Genomic DNA, 13,800 nt, shown 5'->3' with positions numbered 1-13,800 from the left:
GTACCTATCTTTACTTCCCTCTTTCCACTGCCAATTCCTAAGTCTACTAGCTCTGTTTCTTCTTGATGAGGCCCCATTTCTTGGTCCTCATGGGCGACCATTCTTTCTAGTTCCGAAGGAAGTCCCACATCCTCATCTCCTTCATCTTCCGTTTGGTTCATTTCTTGCTCGAAGTTGATAGACGGGTCCCAGGTATTAGTACCTTCGGGGGACTCGTCATCGAATCTGCCGTTTCAGAAAAAGAAGTAAACATGCAAATGAATGAGAATGGGTAGAGACCAGGAACAGATGAAGAAAGATCCTTGTATTATAAATTCAAAAACAAAAGACACAAAGCCTTAACAAAACGAAAACTCTAAAGCCTAGGCCCAACTATAGAGCTTTTAAAACCGTAAAGGTTTACATTATGCTTGTTGCGTAAATGCCGGGGCGTTCCTCCACTCGCCAATTTCCCAACTGGAAATCAGGAGGGCATGGTCGGACCAAATCCGAAGTACTTGGAACATCATCTTCACATATCGCGAACACTTGACCTTCGTCTCCCAGACCCGCACTTATAAAGCTTCTACTTATGTGGCAGGGCGGGCTTCCTTCACTTTCTTGTCTCCAACGCGAGCTCTGACCACTGTCCTTCCTTCCCGCGATGCTTCTTTTCATGTCCGCCTGAGTGGGCTTATAGCCTAAACCATACTTCCCACGATTTCCTTGGGTTTTTATCAGGCTAGTTATGCCGCCATTGTCTTTGCCTAAACCCATCCCGGGTTCATAACCGTTCCCCAACATAACTCGGGCCACCATTACCGCCGCATCGGATAGACAAGGTTGCCCAAAGAGGGAGTCCACGGAGGAAATGCTGACCACCTCAAAAGACTGGAAAGCGGTTTCTAACGATTCTTCTGCGGCTTCCACATAAGGCATGGAGGATGGGCAGCTTACCAAGATATCTTCCTCGCCTGACACGATGACCAAGTGCCCCTCCACTACGAATTTCAGCTTTTGGTGGAGTGTAGAAGGCACAACTCCCACTGAGTGGATCCAAGGGCGCCCCAACAGGCAGCTGTAGGGGGGGTTAATATCCATTATTTGGAAGGTGACTTGACAGGTGTGAGGGCCTATTTGTACTGGGAGATCGATCTCTCCCCTAACCTCTCGGCGAGTGCCGTCGAAGGCCCGAACCACCATTGAACTTGGTTTTAAATGGGAAGCATTGAATGGTAACTTGTCCAAAGTGCTCTTAGGCATCACGTTTAAACTGGAACCATTATCGATGAGTACCTTGGCCACGATATGGTCCATACACTTGACTGATACGTGTAAAGCCTTATTATGCCCTCTCCCCTCGGCGGGGATTTCTTCTTCGGCGAAGGCAAGATAGTTGTTGGCAGTGATATTGTTGACCAGCCCTCCGAAACCTTCTACCGAAATATCTTGGGCCACGTGAGCCTCGTTCAGCACTTTTACTAGCAGAGCCCGATGAGGCTCGGAGCTCATAAGTAACTCTAGCAGCGAGACCCTAGCCGGGGTTTTGTTGAGCTGTTCGATAACCTTGAATTCACTCTGCTGAATTATCCGAAGGAACTCGCTGGCTTCCTCTAGCGACACCTCCTTTCTACCATCCCTTTTCTCTGGGGGCCCCTTTGCTGACATATCTTTATTCGAAGCGTGGGGTGCTTCGCCATCTTGTTCCTCCACCACTTTTCCTTTTCCTTTGACGTCGGCGGGTTGGACTGGTAGGTCCGGAGGTGCGAACACACGACCACTACGGGTCACACCGCTCAGCCCCGTGATATTTGTTACTTTAGCTGACAGCGAGCTGACGTCAGTGACTTCTTCTTCCTTCTTCCCTGGAGGTGTATATCTCCACGGGACCGCGTGACTATTTTGGTACGGGAAAGGAACAGGTTTGGCCATTAAGGGGTGCCCGGGCTTTTGCGAGGCTGCACTTTTAGTGAAGTATATCACCAAGGGTTTGGGCTTCGCAACACCGCTCCCCTCGGTAGATTGCATGCATATATGCTGCTCTTCTTTTCCTTTAATGCCGACTTCTAGTCGACCTTGGTCTATCATTCGCTGTAACAATTCCTCTACTTCCAAACACGTCTCCATGTCATGCATCTCGCCGGAATGTAGCAGACAGGAATCCTCCTTACACCCGCTATGGGGAATTACACCTCCCTTTTGTAGGGCCTCAAAGATAAACCTCCTAGGGGTTGCCACATCTCTTAAAGGTTTGGACCTGTGGGGCCTATCGGATTCAACTGCATTAACTGCTCCCCCTCCATGATTGGCGAGCGGGTTGGTCCTCACATTGGGCCGATCCTCTTGGAAAGTCAGCCATCCGGCATCCATTAGATGTTGGACCTTGTATTTAAGGGCCAAGCATTTTTCGACGGAATGCCCCGGGGCACCCCCATGGTACTTGCAAGTTGCATTAGGGTCATACCACTTCGGGAAAGGGGGTTCGAGGACCCTTCCGGGAGTTACCACGGCCAAATGATTGGCGATGAGGGATGGTAGAAGATCTTCGTACGTCATCGGGAGCGGGGTGAATTCCGGCAATGGCCTTGGAGGGAAGTTCCTTGTCGTGTTGGAATTACCGGCCGGTCGAGCCGTGTTCGGAGTTGGAACTTGGGGAGCTTCCCTCTGGGTGGGTGCCTTAGGCTGCACGGGTGTTGAACTAGAGGCGTTCCCAGCATGAGCCGAGAAGCTTGGGTGATGTTGTGCGTACTGATGGGTACCATGAGGTGTTTGCTGGGGTTTGACCCATGCGGGTGTTGAAGAGACGGCATGGGCATCTCCTTCCTTCCTTTTTGCCCCTGTTGCCCCGATTCTTTTGGCGTTCACGTTTGTGGAGGAAACGTAATCAAACTTTCCTCTCTTCAATCCAACCTCGATTCTTTCCCCGGCAAACACCAGATCCGCAAAGCTGGACGGCATGTAACCCACTAGCTTCTCATAGTAGAACACTGGCAGAGTGTCTACCATCATGGTGATCATCTCTCTCTCAACCATGGGAGGAGCTACTTGTGCCGCCAAATCCCTCCATCGCTGCGCATATTCTTTAAAGGTTTCACCCTCTTTCTTAAACATATTCTGCAGTTGAGTACGGTCAGGAGCCATATCAGAATTGTACTGATACTGCCTTAGGAAGGCGGTAATCAGATCCTTCCAAGTACGGATACGGGAAGCTTCCAAATTAGTGTACCACACTACCGCAGCTCCGGCCAAGCTATCCTGAAAGAAGTGTATCAACAGCTTTTCATCTTTAGAATGAGCGCCCATCTTACGGCAGTACATCTTGAGATGGTTTTTGGGACAAGTCGTCCCTTTATACTTGTCGAAGTCCGGCACTTTGAACTTCGGGGGAATAACAACATCGGGTACTAAGCAAAGATCCGTCATGTCTGCAAACGGATAGTCCCCAAATCCTTCCACAGCCCTCAATCTTTCCTCAAGGAGATCGAGCTTCCTCCTTTCTTCAATTGCCGGGGGCGGCCCTTCCATAGACAAAACTATTGGCGATGCTGCGATGTTGGGTTGGGGCAACGTGCCTGGTGCCGGCCCTTCGGGGATCGGGGGATAAAACTCGACATCCCTCCGAGCATACTCTTGAGGGTCTTTATGGACTTCGTCGGGCTGCTGAGGAGGCTCTTTTTCATGGACGGGAGAAGCAATGTGGCCCGCATCTTCTTGCAAGATGGGTGGTGAATAGTTGGGCGGCAATCCATAAGGGTAAGCCGCTCGGTTGTATCCCAGGTGAGGGCTGCCATCGTGCCCCAGTGTGTCCCTTCCCCGTCCTACTATGTTTGAGGGAGGATGGTGCGTAGTTGCCAAGAGAGTCGGGTCTGCTTCGGCAGCCGAACTGACAGCGGCGGCAGTGGCCGCGTTCTTCTCCATGAGCTGTTTCATACCTAACATGGCCTCCATCATGGAGGCCATTTGTTCTTTCAGAGCCGACATGTCGGCTTTCATCTGTTCCTGCGTCTCCTCTTGATCACCCATCGTTCTAGATTTGGATCTGGTGCGATAGGGATCCCTTGCGGCGCGTTTAGTTATGGTGTTTTTCCCTAAAAAACCAAACGTGAGGAGTGGGTAAAGAAAGAAAATGCATGCTAGAGATGAGATGTAGGAGTGATTTGATTTGCACAAGCTTTTTGGAGTAGAAACATGGGACCAACTCATTTTATTTCAAAAAGGAAGTCATATCTAGTCAAGGTCTGAGAGACCATACAAGTTTCCTAACGATTTCTAATTATGTGGGCCATTAAGTCTATCATATGCTGACAATAGCCGAGAAGCCCATGGATCTCTTCGGGGGCGGAGTAGGTGTCTGCCATCGCCTTGGCCTTGGCTAACAATCGGGGAAGTTCTTGACTCCCGTTCAAGGTAAGGGCAAACCGATCCATCCACATGGTTGCCTCTTGGTGTAAAGAGTCGATCACCCTTCCTCTAGCTTCTTTTTCCGCGTATACTTGGGCATACTCATCCGCGATTCTATGCTCGTGGGCCGTGGCTAGACCTAACTCTTCTTGGTACTTGGCGATGATAGCTAGCATGTTGGTCTCCGTCTCGCATAAACGCTGAGACAAGCTTCTTTTGGACCTTGAACAGGCAACTAACTCTTCTTTCAAAACCATGCTATGTGCTCGCGACTGGTCCCTTTCCTCCCTTCGCAACTTGAGTTCATTATTGCTACCCCATAGGGCTCCGCGAAATTTGTTCCGGCCATACTCTTCCTTGCGAGCCCTCTTGGTCTCTCGTTCAAGGGCTCTTGCGGTAATTGCATTCTCTTCCCGTAACCCGGCACACTCCTTCCGAACGTGTGTAGCAGCCAACTTGAACTTCTCCTTGGCGATTTTTGCCTTTCCTAACTCGCTTTTGAGAGCTTGGACTTCCTCGTCCTCTTCCGGTGCTTCAAAATTCTCTTCGCTGACGACTTTTAACTTGGCGAGCCAATCTAAACCTCGTATGCGAACTTTCAGCCATTCGTGGTACCCACCAATGATGCCATTACGAATGCCTCTAAGCTCTTGATCTTTCCTTAACGGGGTTTCCCATGCCTTATGGATTCTTTGTATAGTCTTGGAATTTTGTGCGCCGAGATCCCTCACAAGGAAAGGAGACATGCTTTCTTCCGTCGGTGCTCCCCTCATGGGGTACCCTAGTTGTCTTATAGCGAGCGTGGGATTGTAATTAATACAACCCCTCGTTCCTACCAGCGGAATGTTTGGGTATCTTCCACATGAGAAAAGGACTCCTTCTTTTCCTTCCTTCCATCGGGGGAACCAACTGATTGTTCTACTTCCTATCCCGGCCAAGAGCTGGTCCCAATCCATTCTCCTCTTTTCAGTACACGAGCGATGGCTCAGGAGCGGACATGGATGTCTTGTGTCTTGTTGGAACAAGTGTGAAACCAACCAAACACAGAGGGCGGGTAAGCAACAGATGATCCGTGCGCTACTCTTCTCGCACCTTCGGTCAAATGTGTCAAATAGATCTGCCAAGACAGCTACCACCGGACTTTCCTTGCTATGGTGGTAGGCAAGGAAAGCGTCGATTGCTGCTAGGCCTACCAAACCATCCACGTTTGGAAAGAGGACGACCCCAAAAATTAGCAAAGCTAACACATCCATAAACGGGACCCATTCTCCTTGATTGGCCATACCCCTCGCTTTGTCTTCTAGGTACTTCTGTGGTAGGCCCGCTATGCCGTTCCGAGTCTGTTTTATGCGGTCCAAACCTCTTGCGGAATCCTTGACCACAGTTGCAATTCTGCTCAAGGAGGGGAGACATCCGGAGGAAAGATATGGTTTTCTTCCCCCGAGAGGACATCCTAGAATTTCTTCAAATTCTTCAATGGTTGGTACTAATTGGAAGTCTCCGAATGTGAAGCATCTCAAAGGCTGGTCGTAGTATTGGGTGAGTGATGCAATGGCTTCTATGGACACTTCTGCTATGGTCAACTCTAAGATCTTTCCGTAAGTCTTGCGGAAGGCTTGCATTTGGAGGGGTTCCATCAACCGCCCTAATTCCTTGATGCTGGTGGTATCTGGGCTTTTGACCTTGACTTGGTAGAACCTCTTGCCGGTTTGATTTGTTCCCATGCTTACTAAAGTGAGACAAAAGCTGGTGCGAATCAAAACTCCGATATCTCATGGGTGGGATGGATGAATGCATGAAGAAATGCATATGACACAGATGCAATTTACGAATACGGGGGTCCGGGGAATTTGTCCCCTTCTTAGATACGACGTCTAGGGGTAGCGAAATGCCCCAACGCACGTTTTTAAGAAGGCGACACGGACCCTCCGTTGGTTGGTTTACAGCAGGGATCAAGACAGAACCCATATGCAATGCCTATGCAAAAGACACAATGCGGGAATGTGCACAGTATGACAATATTTACCGAACATAAGCAAAAGGGTATATGATACTCATGCATGGCAGTGTGAAAAATGGCACGCAGCGTGTTTGCTTCGTGCCCCTATTTAAGGGACCTATAAGGGAGAGAACTAACAAGGCTTTTTAGCAATAATCCCCAAGGTAGTTATATCTCTCTTGATGGTTTCTAGAGGTATCATCCCCTTTGAAGAACATATTGTAGCAGTAGGGACTACTAGCAACAATAGGTTTTCAAAGAGAAAAGCTCTAGATGAGGGTTCACTGTAATCAAGCAAGTCGGAGACCTAGCATGATCACAGATTCACCTCCACTCCTTATGCTCCCATGAATCCGGGTATAGGGCCCTTTTTCACTCACAGTGTGTGCAAATAGTGTTGGTGTTTGTGTGCATCAAATGAATAAATATTTACCTCATGCATACATTCTAAAACACACTAAAAGCAACAGATAGTTTATATACACAAGAACATAAGACAAATAAAGGGAAACCAACAAAGGAGAAAGTCATGATAAAACATTGCACAAGATTAAATGGCCTAACTCTCTAAAAATGATCCCCAGTGGAGTCGCCAACTGTCGCAACCTACCCTTCGGTGGGAGGGCGACGCGAGACTCGCGGGATGCGTGTTCCACGAAAGGAATACGCGCGGAGTCGCCACCAACGTTTATTTGAGGAAAACGTCGGAAAAACCGGAAAAGACGCGATCTACGAACTTTTAAGTGAAAGGTTCGGGAGTTGTATTTACGCACGGGGAAGGTATTAGCACCCCACACGTCCGTCCCAAGGGACGGCAGCCTTTAATCGAATGTGCAAACATGACTTTGATTTTTATATTCCCTTTTATGTTCTTATATCCTTTATACCCTTTTTATATTTTTCCTTTTTTGTGGTCGACAAGGGTGTTTCCCTTTGCTCCTACGTATTCCTCAATTTGGGATGAGAAAATCAGACCTACGTAGTTCTTTCGGAAAAAAGTGTTTTGTTAAGTTGTTTTTGTCTTTTTTGCAAAATATGTTTTTATTGAACAAAAGGTCATTTAAGGTGTTGAACCATTAAACGGTCTTTTGATTTTGAAAGGGGAGAAACGTTAAGGCGTTGGACCATTAACGATCTCTTGTTTTTGAAAGGGGAGAAACGTTAAGGCGTTGGACCATTAACGATCTCTTGTTTTTGAAAGGAGAGAAATGTTAAGGCATTGGACCATTAACGATCTCTTGGGGTGGTCGACAAAAGCGGGGCTTTTGCTCCTACGTATCCTCAATGAGGAACTCAGACCTACGTAGTTCTTTCTTATCAAGCGATTCTTTACTTAAGTGGTGATCATTTTAAGGCGTTGGACTTTAAAAATGATCCATTTTACTTAGTGAGAAATTGAAATGACAAACTTCAAAAGCCTATTTTTATGGACGAGCTTGACTAGGCGAATTGATTTTAGCCTTTAGTTTCACTTTAGTTATTAATCAATTCGATTAAGAATGAGAAATCCCAAAGAGAAAATGTCCACTTGATTTTCCGCTTTATTTTACTAAAAGATGTTTATTATTTTTTTTTTTTTTTTTTTACCTCTTTTTGGTTTCCAACGTGGTTACGACACGACCGAACGGTCGGAATTTATTTTAACCGAAGTTAATGGATAATACAATTCAAACGTTCGGTGGAAATTTATTTTATTTTTAAGTTAAGCGAGAAATGACTTAAGTAAAATGGCTTAAGCACGTCAACAGGGGGTATAAAAAGTAAACAAAACGAGAATAAAAATGCACGAAACACAATGTGGACCACTATGGGTACATAGAATGAATCGAAAAGCTTGGTTCGAGGTACTTACCCGTTGAAGATCGAAGAACGATGAAGAACGAATGAAGAACGTCGAAGAACGGTTGAAACCTTTGCGAGATTCCTCACGGAAAACGTTACGGAAACGTTTCGGAAGCGCCTCGGCTTAGATTTTCTTCACGGAAACAATTTTTCCAAGCAAATTCGAAAGAGAGAGAAGTGCCTAAGGGGCTGAACCCCTTCCTTCTTCACTTCCTCCCCTATTTATAGCAAAATAGGGGAGGTGGTTGCCGCCCAGCTCGCCCAGGCGAGCAGGGTTGCTTCCTCCAGAAGCAACCGCCTTCTGGAGGAATATTCCAGAGGGCCCAAATGGGCCTGGGTGCTATTTGCACCCCCATTTTTACTAAGTACACCCCCCTCTGCTGTTTTTTGGTGATTCTTTTTTCGTAAAGTTACGGAAACTTACGAATTTCGTAACGATACTTGTTTTCTTTCCGTAATGTTTACGGAACCTTGCGGATTACATAATCATCCCCTTTTTGACTTACGGAATGTTACGGAACCTCACTTAATTATGCAACGATGCTTCCATTTGATTTCCGGTGTGTCACGGAAACTTACGGATTGTGCATCAATATTTTTTTGGTTTTTCGGCATGTCTTGGAATTTCACAAATTGCCTAATGATGGGTGCCAAGCACCTCACGAGGACCAAAGAATGGTCGCACGTCATCGAGCAAAGGTCCCCGGACGAAATTAGGGTATGACAAAGACAAAGAAATTAAAGATATTCAAGATGGATGATCAAGACAGTCTCTAGAGTCTTAGAAAGGGTATATTAAATAGGAAGGGAATTCCAATTGAGGTAGCAAAAGGTTTGGCCAAGAAATTTAAGTTAAAAAGTCTTTTACAAGAAATTTACTCTCTGGTAATCGATTACCAGAGGATGTAATCGATTACCAGTGGCCAAAACTGATTTACAACAGCTATTAAAATTTGAATTCAAAATTTGCATTGTGTAATCGATTACACATATATGGTAATCGATTACCAGCAGTTTCTGAACGTTTTAATTCAAATTTTAAAGCTTGTAATCGATTACACATATACTGTAATCGATTACCAGAGGAGATTTTCAGAAAATATTCTCAACAGTCACATCTTTTTATGTGGTTCTTGAATGGCTATCAAAGGCCTATATATATGTGACTTGAGACACGAATTTGCTAAGAGTTTTTCAGAACAAAAAGGTCTTATCCTCTTAAAAAGCAAAATCATTTTATCCTCTTATAAATTCCTTGGCCAAAACACTTGTGATTCAATAAGGAATTATTTGAGTGCTCAAATTGTTCAATCTATCTCTTTCAAGAGAGATTTCTTCTTCTCTTCTTCTTTATTTTGAAAAGGGATTAAGAGACCGAAGGTCTCTTGTTGTGAAAGAATTCTAAACACAAAGGAAGGATTGTCCTTGTGTGTTTAGAACTTGTAAAAGGAATTTACAAGATAGTGGAACTCTCAAGCGGGTTGCTTGGGGACTGGACGTAGGCACAAGGGTGTGGCCGAACCAGTATAAATCTGAGTTTGCACTTTCTCTTCCCTTAAACTCCTTTATTTATTATTGTTTTATATTCATGTTCAAATTGTTCTATTTGAATTAATATTTAAGAAATTCATTATTAAGGGAATTTATAACTTGAATAGAAAGTTAAATAGAATTTTTTAATTGGGGAAATAATTTGTAATATCTTAATTCAACCCCCCCTTCTTAAGATATCTAAGGCCACTTGTCCAACAAAATTTGTATCCCAGGTTGATATTTGAACTTTTTTGTTTCATAATTATGTTTCCAAACAAATATCAATGGCATGAGAACAGTACTCCGGAAAAATATCTGGAGGAGATCCTGCACTACCATATGCATATTCTGGCTTGCAAGTTATTTTTGCAACTTCTCCAACCTAGGAAAATTAGCAGATAAGTATGAGATAAAATTAAAAACCCTTATTCAAATATAGTTTCATCAAAAGTTTGCTTTGTTACTATTGTTAGACCTTCACGATTTTCACTGCAATTTCCCAAGCCTTTGTTACTATTCTGGCCTGCAAGTTATTTTTTTCATACTTTTAACTTCATTTCTGTCCCTTTTTCTTGTTTCAACAAATAGTCATTCTATTCTTCCTATCAACCCACAATTAACAAACTTGCATACACTTTTATATTCCCTTCATGTACTGATGAAACAATTGCTTCTTCTTAAGATATTTAATCTAAACAAATTTACAAAGGAACATCACTCATCTCATGTACTTTTGGTATAGTTTCTTTCCAAATTCTTTGCTTTGTGGTTTGTGTGTATCTTCCTCCTTCCGACAACTTGACTATTTATTTCTTTATTCAGAAGCACATATTTATTCATATGAAAAACAATCCTTCTCAAATGCTTTATTGCAACCCAGTATTTCTAGAGCCTGGATGAGATAACCTTTCACTTAGGCTGTCTTTCAATTTTATTTTCAAAATGCAAATAAATAACAAAGTGTGGCCTGTTGTTTCTATTTTTTTTTAAGAACACTTGTTCTGGAAATAATTTTCAATACTTAAATAGGTTTTGGATGAAAAATTGATTGTTGAGTAGTGTGGAATTGTTCTAGAGAACAGTTTTTAAAATCAAAAAGTGAGAAGGGAATCAAAATGGTCTTTTCCTTCACATTCTGTGTCTTCATTCAGGTTATTACTCGGGTATTTAGGCTGACAAAGGTGTTGGTCAAGTTGTGAATATGGTTATATTCAGTATTATATTGTGAATTCCCAATTCCTTTGGCTGGTTAATGTTTTGAGTTAGTGGTGGATGCAGTTCTAAGAGGGCTTCTAACATGCGCATTAGTTATCCATGGAGCACATTAACCATGTCTATCGTCTAGTGCTTTTTATGTCTTTTCCTTTTATTCACTTTCTTCTTGATACTGTTTCCAGTATAAACTTAGCAACAATGTCTTTAGTCCTTGTGTAGGATAAAGAAAATTACTGTATATTCAATTAATTGGTTGAGGCATATATATTGCATACCACTATTAATGCATGTACATTTCTTTCAATTAAAGGGTGAAAGTTCTTCCAATTTGTTTGTGTGTGAAATGGAAAGTAGATGTGAGAGTGACTATGAGTCTATGAGTATGAGGTCTTTCTGAGTCTCACTCTATCACAAAACAAAAGGCTCAAATTAGATATTTTAGGCACTCAACTTTTTAGAGGTTGATACTTCAAACAGCAGCAAACAAGTAATCCAAATTATGCTTGATATAAAAAGAGCCAGGAGAGATAAAAGAGGGAAGTTCAAAGGGGTTAAGATTAGCAGAATTTAATGATGTCATTCTGCAGTTGTCAGTCATGATAGTTTTCTTGTTTTTTCTTTTACTGCAGAGTATTTTGTGTTAGTGCTTTCTATTTTGAAGTAAAAAAAATAGACAAGTAACCCTTCTATTAAAAAAAGGTTAAAAATATTAGACACAAGATGTAATTGAAGGGATCCAAATTGGTCATAAGGCAGTTTGGGAAGGGAAAGACAGCTATGAAGAAAAATCCAAGACAGAGAGATATAAGAGGACATGTTTTTGGTCTCCAATACAAGAACTGGAACTTTAGCTTATGTGTTGTTAGTTTTTTGGGACAAAATGGGACTGATGATTTCTGTTATTCTTTACTTTGTGTCTGAGGATAGATTGGAATTACAATTAATTTATTAGGTTCTTTATTTGTTTTGCTCTTGCTTTCTCACTTCACAAGATGTTCTATTCTGAGTAAGCTAGCTACTACTACATTTTTATTCCATGTATGTGTAAACTGTATATACCATTTCAAAGCTAATTTCCTATACTTTTGAAAAAACATATCAATGTCATATCATAACTACTTATGCCAAACTAGATAGATCAATTTATTTGCAAGACTACTTAGTATACTAATGTGTGTAACAGACAAATTTCATGTACAAATATTTGACTTATGCCAAACTAGATAGATCAATTTATCTGCAAAATATTTCATTGACTTTTTTCTTCCACTGAATTTTTAGGTGACCAGTACTATTCTTCCACGGATTTTTTTCTCATTAGTGATTCATACACTGATAAATTGGTTGTGATTGATATAAGCCAGCCTCTATTTTTTGTATCAGGTGATGATCATTTCTCCAATATCAATGATGTATATATTTTAATTTGTGTATACTTGAGAGAGTGTGTCTAAGTATAAATGTATATATTTTAATTCTTAATCCCATGTAGCAGTGTGGAGTGACTGACCCCGAAATGATATTGCAGGATAGTAGGATGACTGCTGTTTTAATTTTTAATTCCATTGCTATTTGAACTGCTATGTGGCAATTAAATAAATGTGATTCCATTGCAGCACTGTCATGTGAGAGTGTTATGTAAGGGGTGGTATCTGTGGTAGAGATGGATCCAATTGTAAGGTTGCTGCTAGTAATTTGAGTCTTGCTTCTGATGTAGTCTGCAAGTCATTCATGGTTGTTGTCCTATATGAAAAAATAGTTCAACCTTCATCCAATGAAGCCATAGAAATCCAACCACTAATTAGGCTGAATGGAGCCAAAATGAGCTTAATTCATATCACACCAACATAGTAGAAAATTATATGGTTGGCCATTACCCTTCACTAACTTACCAGTAACCAATTCAAGTAGAATGACACCAAAGCCATAGACATCTTCCTTAAAGATATGTAATGCACCGGCATGAATAGGACTGCCAAAAAGGGAACCTCTTTGATCATCCATACCCATAACACCATATTCACTTATACATGGCTCCATATTCTTGTTACTGCATGTTACTACATCAGTACATATCTAAAAGTAGATACCTTTTACATACCTTTTAACTACCTTAGGTTCCTTAGGATCCTTTTAACTTCGTTTTAGATACCTTTTAATTGCCTTAGGTAACTTAATTAAAAAATTGATATCTTCCTTTTAACCAAGATGTTATTTCTAATAATCAAAAGCGATCTACAAATCCATGATTTGTACCAACTCAAGGAAATCATTGTCATAACTGCAAATAAAACTACCTTCTTAGATTAAAATCAATAAGCAAGGAAAATATAACAAGGATGAAATTAATGCAATTAGTACTTACATGGAGGCTACATGGGAGGAGCTTCTTGTCATACCAGAACGGCTGGGGTCAAACATCTTCTAAATCATTTGATTGAAGGAAATTAATTAAGCTAAACAATTGAGCTTCAATTACCTTTGCTGTTAAGTTATTTTCGGCTTCCACACACTTGAAGTGTATATATATATATATATATATATATATATATATATATATATGGTAGATAATTATAGCAGTATTAATCACTTCCTAGCTCCCTTTGTGAAGCTCAATATACAACACATGTGAAGCTTGCTAACAGATTAAGTTGCGATCACGATTTGGCACTGTGCACGCACGAATTGTTGAACCTTTGATGCAAACTAGTACTCAAATAATGGAGATGGCAGTAGTGTGGTTGTCTTTCCTTGTACGAAAGCAAAATCTTGGGGGTGTGAGGGAATGTATGGCTCTACGAATTAAGACAAATTGGGTAATAAATACAACT

At 42.1% G+C, this 13,800-nt stretch overlaps 1 pseudogene; it reads right to left on the bottom strand.

Annotated features, from left to right (window-relative positions):
* LOC106796243 (peptidyl-prolyl cis-trans isomerase FKBP20-1-like) overlaps positions 1-12,987 on the bottom strand; it is a 27,141-nt pseudogene extending 14,154 nt beyond the window's left edge.
* Positions 12,988-13,800: the final 813 nt, after the last annotated feature.

This window comes from Glycine max, chromosome 15 (assembly GCF_000004515.6).
Source record: "Glycine max cultivar Williams 82 chromosome 15, Glycine_max_v4.0, whole genome shotgun sequence".
NCBI lineage: Eukaryota > Viridiplantae > Streptophyta > Magnoliopsida > Fabales > Fabaceae > Glycine > Glycine max.
This window is presented reverse-complemented; position numbering and strand designations above follow the sequence as displayed.